The sequence below is a fragment of the Oreochromis niloticus genome, unplaced genomic scaffold (assembly GCF_001858045.2).
Source record: "Oreochromis niloticus isolate F11D_XX unplaced genomic scaffold, O_niloticus_UMD_NMBU tig00000457_pilon, whole genome shotgun sequence".
NCBI classification, from domain to species: Eukaryota; Metazoa; Chordata; class Actinopteri; order Cichliformes; family Cichlidae; genus Oreochromis; species Oreochromis niloticus.
In genome coordinates, this window is record NW_020327171.1 from 92,144 (window position 1) to 100,176 (window position 8,033).

The 8,033-nt window shown below is 47.7% G+C and overlaps 1 long non-coding RNA gene across 1 annotated transcript; it reads left to right on the plus strand.

Annotated features, from left to right (window-relative positions):
- Positions 1–2,701: 2,701 nt before the first annotated feature.
- On the plus strand, positions 2,702–5,215 carry LOC112844615 (uncharacterized). Its single transcript, XR_003217353.1, has 3 exons — positions 2,702–2,771; positions 3,135–5,014; positions 5,205–5,215. It is a non-coding gene; the product is annotated as an uncharacterized LOC112844615 (long non-coding RNA).
- The last annotated feature ends 2,818 nt before the right edge of the window (positions 5,216–8,033 follow it).

An 8,033-nucleotide genomic window follows, 5' to 3' on the forward strand; every position in this document is an offset into this window, starting at 1 on the left:
TCAAGTCATCAGTAACTAAATAAATTGCAATAGTGGTATTTTTACACAAATTTCTAGTTAAAGTTATTTCAGAGGTTCATCCCTCAAATTTGTAAATGTAAAAAAGTTGCATAAAACAGTTTCCAAATTAATTTTGAGTGTCTTCATAGTTTTATGTTTGAGATACACCAATTTGTATATACTGCAGCCACCAACTTTGAAATTCTCATTTACATGACTTATTTAAACATTCTCCTCTTGAATGCAAAATTCTTAAAAACATCTTTTATCCTTTCAAGAGTAAATAAATCTGAAAGCTGTTCCATCCTAAAAGAGTACAACAATGTGTAGTTTATGATGTTCTAAAGGTTTCAGCATCTTTTTGAATTTGTCCCATGTGTGGAAAGGTATGAGTGAGCCTTTGTATCATACTGTGAGTGATGCTCGTCAGCACACAAACCCAGAGTTTCTCTACAGGAACACAGAGAGAGTTATTCCCTGTACTGTAAGGACACATTCAGCATTGTGCAGTAAATCCAGACCATCCCAGTTAAATGATTACATGGATGTGAGTGTGGTCGTCAGAGCAGCACTGATCAGTGTCAGGTTACAATGACCAAGGTGTACACAAACACTAAGTTTGAGTGTGTGCAGTGAGACTTCAGTCAAAGCATTTAACTGAGGTGTGAAAAATAAGCTGAACTCTACAGCTTGTTGTGGTCCCCTGTGGCTTGACAGCCTTCCAGCTGTTCTCCAGCATTTTCATTTACAGTCATAAAATATCTCCACATGTTGCTCCTCTTTCTCTCTCTCTGCAGTCCAAATGCGTCTTCTGATGGCATCTGAGTCACGTGACGGCACAGTAACAAATCCCAGCAGGGCAGGAAGAAGGGGGCGGAGCAAAGTGCGTCTGCCGCATAAGAAGAGGTGTTCACACAGACAGAGCTGCTTTTTCATCCACAGCGAGTAAATAGTGAACCTCCAGGAGAGAAACAAACTAAAGTATCGATCATATGCCACTACCAACGTTTGGATCGATATCTGCATCGATCTGCACACCCTTGTCTCCTGGATCGTAGCTGAGATCAGCGTGAACCACGTGGGTCTCTGCTCCCTGACCTGTTTCCTGTGTTTGGAAAGAGTTCCAGCTTCATCACGGAGTTTCTCTCGGTTTGTGGGCTCATCTAAAGGTAAGCACCGAGCTAACTTTAACACTAGATTTACTAACCCTGCGCAAATGTGCAGAAATCCCTTGAACCCAACACCTACTAGAATTACTGACTTTTTTATTTTCTGGTGCAAGTCCCGAGGTGTTAATCACCCCTGCTGAGACTTGTACAGGTCGTATGCTCGATTCACATCCTGCTTTTGTTGTGCAAACCACCCATTGTCTTTGAGGCCTGGCACATTTGCTTTTGCACACACATACAAACGCTGCAAATCTGTGTTTGTTTGACAGTGTAAGACAAAAGCAGCAAAAATAAAAACTGTACCAAGAGTACAGTCTTAATGGCTCACTATACAAACAATCTGGAGACATAAATACTGACCCGTTTAATGTATTTCCCACAAATCACTGCCTCTGTTTGTATCTCTGTCACTGCAGGACCAACGTGGATCGAGAAGTCAGCGCTCTCAGGAGGCCGACAATTTTGTTGAAGACAGAAGTGGAAGAAAAAAATACAACCGTGATGAGTTTGGGAAAGATTTTACTGTGAAAGCTTCCCTAAAAATGCATCAGGTCATCCACACCAGAGAGAGACCGTTCAGCTGTGGAGACTGTGGAAAGTCTTTTACCACGTCTGGAAGCTTAAAAAATCACAAACTCATCCACAGTGGAAAGAGACCGTTCAGCTGTGACGAGTGTGGAAAGTCTTTTACCAAGTCTGAAAACTTAAAAACACACAAACTCATCCACACTGGAGAGAGACCCTTCAGCTGTGACGAGTGTGGAAAGTCTTTTACACAGTCTGGAAGCTTAAAAACACACAAACTCATCCACAGTGGAGAGAGACCGTTCAGCTGTGGAGACTGTGGAAAGTCTTTTACCACGTCTGGACACTTAAAAAATCACAAACTCATCCACAGTGGAAAGAGACCGTTCAGCTGTGACGAGTGTGGAAAGTGTTTTACCAAGTCTGGAAACTTAAAAACACACAAACTCATCCACAGTGTAGAGAGACCGTTCAGCTGTGACGAGTGTGGAAAGTCTTTTACCCACTCTGGAAGCTTAAAAACACACCAACTCATCCACACTGGAGAGAGACCGTTCAGCTGTGATGAGTGTGGAAAGTCTTTTATCCACTCCGGAAACTTAAAAACACACCAACTCATCCACACCAGAGAGAGACCGTTCAGCTGTGGAGACTGTGGAAAGTCTTTTACCCTCTTTGGAACCTTAAAAACACACCAACTCATCCACAGTGGAGTTAAAGCGTACACCTGTGATCAGTGTGGCAGAGCTTTTACTCACAGTTACAGCTTACAGAGTCATCTAGTTACCCACTCTGGAATTAAGGCGTACAGCTGTGACATTTGTGGAAAAACTTTCAGCCTGATAGGGAGCCGAAATACACACCTACGCATTCACACCAGACATGATGTGTACAGCTGTGATCAGTGTGGTAAACAGTTTACCACAAAGACAGAATTACGACGTCACATGTTTACCCACACTGAGGAACGACCTTATAAATGTGACCTGTGTGAGAAGACTTTTAAATCTCCACGTTACCTGAAAGCACACCAACAGATCCACACCAGAAAGACTCTACAAGTGCAGTTACTGTGAGGTATGTATTTATATTTTTATCTTGTCAGCCCGACTGTTTGAAACAACTCTGCTCATCAAAGTGTGTTAGCATGTTAGCAATTCTACTGCATGGAAAGGCAGCTCTGAATGATTATTCAGACTCTAATCACAGGTTTTTAGGGATAGTGTTTGAGAATTGTGTTATTGTTATTGAAGCATTAAACTAGTATCACTTTAATGTTTTTACTCTTATCGTTTTTATAGCACATTAAATTGAGCTGAGTGTGATAATGTAAACAGTAAAATGTAATTGGACTTAGGCAGAGATGCTCTTTATTTCAGGTGACGTTCAGGATAAAAATGTTGAAGGACTGACTTACACTGTCTTTGTGTTTTTGTTTAGAAGCAGAGCGACACAGATGGATCAAGTTCTCAACCCTGTCATCGCTGTGGGAAAGACTTTTGTTGTGACCTTTGTGGAAAAAGTTGAAGTCATTGAAGGACTCTGAAAATACATCAACGTAGACACACTGGAAACAAAATGTACTGTAAAGAATGCGGGAGAGGCTTCACCACTTCAAAGGACTTCAAACAATATGAACTCCTTCACAGTGGCGTTAAAAAGCATGTCTGCGATCAGTGTGGGTCATCCTTCATCAGTGCACGTCAGCTTGAAAAGCATAAACGAGTCCACACATGAGAGAAACCATACAAGTGCAGACACTGTGACAAAACCTTTTCACAATCATGTGATCATACTAAGCATGAACGCAGACACATGAAAGAGAACTTCATCTGTGAAAGAGTTTGAGTAATCTCAGTTCATACTCCACTCAGAAACGATTCCATGTTACAAATAAACTGTTACGTCTTGATTCCTGCTTTTACGTTAATCTTGTAAACAGTACATTTGCATAACGACTGAAACCGGCTCAATGAATGAACAATGGGCTGTGAGGTCAGTTTCTAATATGCAAATTCTTATGAGCATTGATCAACAACCACTGGTCAATGGCCATGAGTACCATTCAGAGAGTAAAAATTTGCATAATGATTATGAAGTTTACTGTTACCAATGTTCAAAAGTATTTACTAAGTTATCTTCTCTGTGCAAACATCAGCGTGATGCAGGACTGAAATCATTGCCATCTCTGGATCACAGTGAATCTGCAGAGACAGAAAGATCCTCTTCTGGTTTCAGGGTCAGACTTAAACCCCTGAGATCAGGCTCCACAGAGTTCAGGTGGAGTCTTCTGTAAAGATCTGATGAGGCAGCTATGAATGAAAATGTGCCTCTTGTTACATTTTAAGCTTTCTAAACTGTTCTACTGTAGTGTTTGTGTTGAGTGGTTCGCTTTGTTCCAGCAGTTTGATTAAGAAATCTGTTTCCTGTTATGTTGTTATTGAATGCATTGATCCATGTGTTCTGCAGTTTTTTTTCAGCTTGTTTGTGTAATGAAATCCTGCAACAATTAAACCAAAATTTTATATGTTAAATAAAGAAATGGTTTACTGACAAAGAGTTTGAGCCGTGATGTCATTTCCTGTATATCAGAGCAACACCTGAAGTGACCAGTGTTTAAAGTCAGTCAAATTTTGTGTCAGCGATGCTTCACTACGTTATCTGCTAACTGTTAGGGTGTAGAAGGACGAAACTCCCAGGGTGACCAGTGGCAGGAGCTTCCTGATGCAGAGAGTTGAGTGTGGGGGATATAAAAGAGAAGCTGAGGCATCCCAAGGTTAAAGCTGGCATAACTGAACTTTAATGTTTGATGTGTGTTTTGGCTCTCCTGCACGCAGTAATTAATAGCTTGAACACAGCAGAGCTTGATATAAAGACCTGGGTGACAACTAACTTTATGCTGCTGATTATACTTGGCCCTAAAATACCTAGAAATATGGTATCTAACCAGATACTTGCTCTGGATGGCATTACCTTGGCCTCCAGTAACACCTTGGAGTAATATTTGACCAGGACATTAAACAAATATTTAGGGCTGTGTGATGAACCAAGTTGAAAAAGCAGAAGGAGTCACAAGAATTATTAGAAAAACAAAGTTTTCATTCATTTAACCCAAATATTATATTTACAAAAGTAATTAATGTTAAGCTCATAAAAAATGTCAAAGAAACAAAACTGAACTCAGGCAAAGAACTGCAAACTTAACAAACCAAATGACTGCACAAAGAAATATAACTGACCTAAACAAACATAACTGACCTAAACATGAAATGGCACAGAAGGGTAAATATATTGTCTGATCAGACCACTATGACACACGAGTTTTTCCTTTCCAGTCACCTTTCTCACTTTCTATAGACCTCTCTGCATTGAATCATATCTGTTATTAACCTCTGTCTCTCTTCCACTGCATGTCTTTATCCTGTTTTCCTTCTCCCACCCCAACCGGTCGCAGCAGATGGCCGCCCCTCCCTGAGCCTGGTTCTGCCGGAGGTTTCTTCCTGTTAAAAGGGAGTTTTTCCTTCGAACTGTCGCCAAAGTGCTTGCTCATAGGGGGTCATATGGTTGTTGGGCTTTTTTCTGTAGCTACTGTACAATATAAAGCGTCTTGAGGCTACTTTTCTTGTGATTTGGCGCTATATATGTCAGAAGTTGCTGAGTGGAGTTGGAGTAGAGGACTCAAACGCAGGACTCACGGTGAAAGTTCAGGGTGTTTATTGTGTGGGACAAAATGGCAAGAACAGGAGATGGCTGACTGACTCAATAACTGGACTGAAAGAACGGCTGACTGATCTGAACTGAACTGAAAGGCAAACGCAAGGAATGGACAGCAGTGACAACATCAACACGAACATCAATGACACGACACCGGACTGGTTGAACTGAGGAACATAAATACACAGGCTGAGTAATGAGAGATTAGAAACTGGTGAGTGCATTGCTGAACATAATGAACTAATGATAAACGGGAAGAGGACTGAACATAATGCACATGGACCAAGGCCAACACAATAAAACAGGAAGTGAAACCGACAGAAGATAAACAGTGAACATGAACTACGAATACTGGGTCAACGACCCAGAAACCCTGACAGTACCCCCCCTTCAAAGGCCGGCACCCGACGGCCAAAAGAACGAAAAACCGGAACAGGGAGGGCGGAGGGGGCCCAGGACGGAGGGACGGAGTCCAAAACAAAGACAAGTCAGGCGGGCGGCCACGTGGCCAGCGGTGACGCTGGAGTCGATCCGGTGGGCGGCGGCGAGGAAGACGGCGGCGGCCACTGAGAAGGTCCGGTGGGCGGCCGCGAGGAAGACAGCGCCGACGTTGACGTCCAGAACGTGGCTTGGGCGACGGCGTGGCAGAAGCTGGACCAGGCGAAGGCAAAGCTGAAGCCGAGGCTGAGGCCGAGGCCGGACCAGGCTACGGCGAAGCTGAGGCCGAGGCCGGACCAGGCGACGGCGAAGCTGAAGCAGAGGCCGGACCAGGCGACGGCGAAGCTGAAGCAGAGGCCGGACCAGGCGACGCAGAAGCCGAAGCAGAGGCCGGACCAGGCGGAGCAGAAGCCGAAGCAGAGGCCGGACCAGGCGAAGCAGAAGCCGAAGCAGAGGCCGGACCAGGCGAAGCAGAAGCCGAAGCAGAGGCCGGACCAGGCGAAGCAGAAGCTGAAGCAGAGGCCGGACCAGGCGACGGCTTGGGAGCTGTAGGCGCGGAGGCTTCTGGCTGGAGACAGGCGGGGCCAGCAGGCGCGGAGGCCTCTGGCTGGAGACAGGCGGGGCCAGCAGGCGCGGAGGCCTCTGGCTGGAGACAGGCGGGGCCAGCGGGTGCGGAAACCCCTGGCTGAGGAGCAGCCGGGCCAGCGGGTGCGGGAACCCCTGGCTGAGGAGCGGCCGGGCCAGCGAGTGCGGAAACCCCTGGCTGAGGAGCGGCCGGGCCAGCGGGTGCGGAAACCCCTGGCTGAGGAGCGGCCGGGCCAGCGGGTGCGGAAACCCTGGCTGAGGAGCGGCCGGGCCAGCGGGTGCGGAAACCCCTGGCTGAGGAGCGGCCGGGCCAGCGGGTGCGGAAACCCCTGGCTGAGGAGCGGCCGGGCCAGCGGGTGTGGAAACCCCTGGCTGAGGACCGGGAGAGCTCACAGCTGGCTCTGGATGCTGCGGCTTCGGGTCCGGGAACTGGAATGGGTGGTGAATGAGTGACTGGGCTAGAGACTGATTAGGAGAGTGGACTACAGACAGCGAGAGAACGGATGACTGAACAACAGGATGCTGGACGACAGACTGAACTGACTGGACAGGCTGGACAGGCTGGAGGACGGGCGACTGGATGACAGGAGGCAACTGGAGAACAGGGCACTGAGCTACAGGGGGCGACTGGCCTGACTGGAGGGCAGGGGGAGACTGAACTACAGGGGCCTGGAGGGCAGGAGGAGACTGAACTACAGGGGACTGGAGGGCAGGAGACTGAACTACAGGGGACTGGACAGGAGGAGACTGAACTACAGGGGACTGGACAGGAGGAGACTGGACTACTGACTGGAGTGCAGGCGACTGGGCTGGCTGGAGTGGAGCTGACTGGAGTGGAGCTGACTGGACTGGAGCAGGCTGGACTGGAGCAGGCTGGACTGGCTGGACTGGGGCAGGCTGGACTGACTGGACTGGAGCAGGCTGGACTGACTGGACTGGAGCAGGCTGGACTGGCTGGACTGGGGCAGGCTGGACTGACTGGACTGGAGCAGGCTGGACTGACTGGACTGGAGCAGGCTGGACTGGAGCAGGCTGGACTGACTGGACTGGAGCAGGCTGGACTGACTGGACTGGAGAGGGTAATGGATGAACAGAGGTGGGTGAGGCTAAGGGCTGAGCTGGGGTTGGTGTGGCTAATGGCTGAGCTAAAGACTGAATTACTGAAGGTGATAAAACTGCAGCCTGGGCTAGTAAAGCAGGTGCCTGGGCAGGGGACACCTCAGCTAGCCTAACCAGGGACAGTGCGAGGGCGTGAAAAGCTGGATCAGGAGGTGGATGAAGTGGTGAACTGACAGGTGGAGGGGCTAGCTCTTCCACGCTTCTAGGGAGGTCAGTCTGGGTTCTGGTTGCCCTCAGCCTGGGTGCTGGGACAGGCACGGAAGGTGGCTGGACACCAGTCACCCCCACCCGAGGAACAGGAACTGGTGTGGAGGTAGGCTGGGTCACAGCTGCCCTCGTCCTGGGAGCGGGCACAGGTGTGGATGTGAGCTGACTGATAGGGATGGAGATGGGGACTGGGTGAATGAGACTGACAGGTCTATCAGGGATTGTTCTGGTCCTTCTGCCACCACTATTTACAGTCTTTAACTGAGCTGTCTTTGG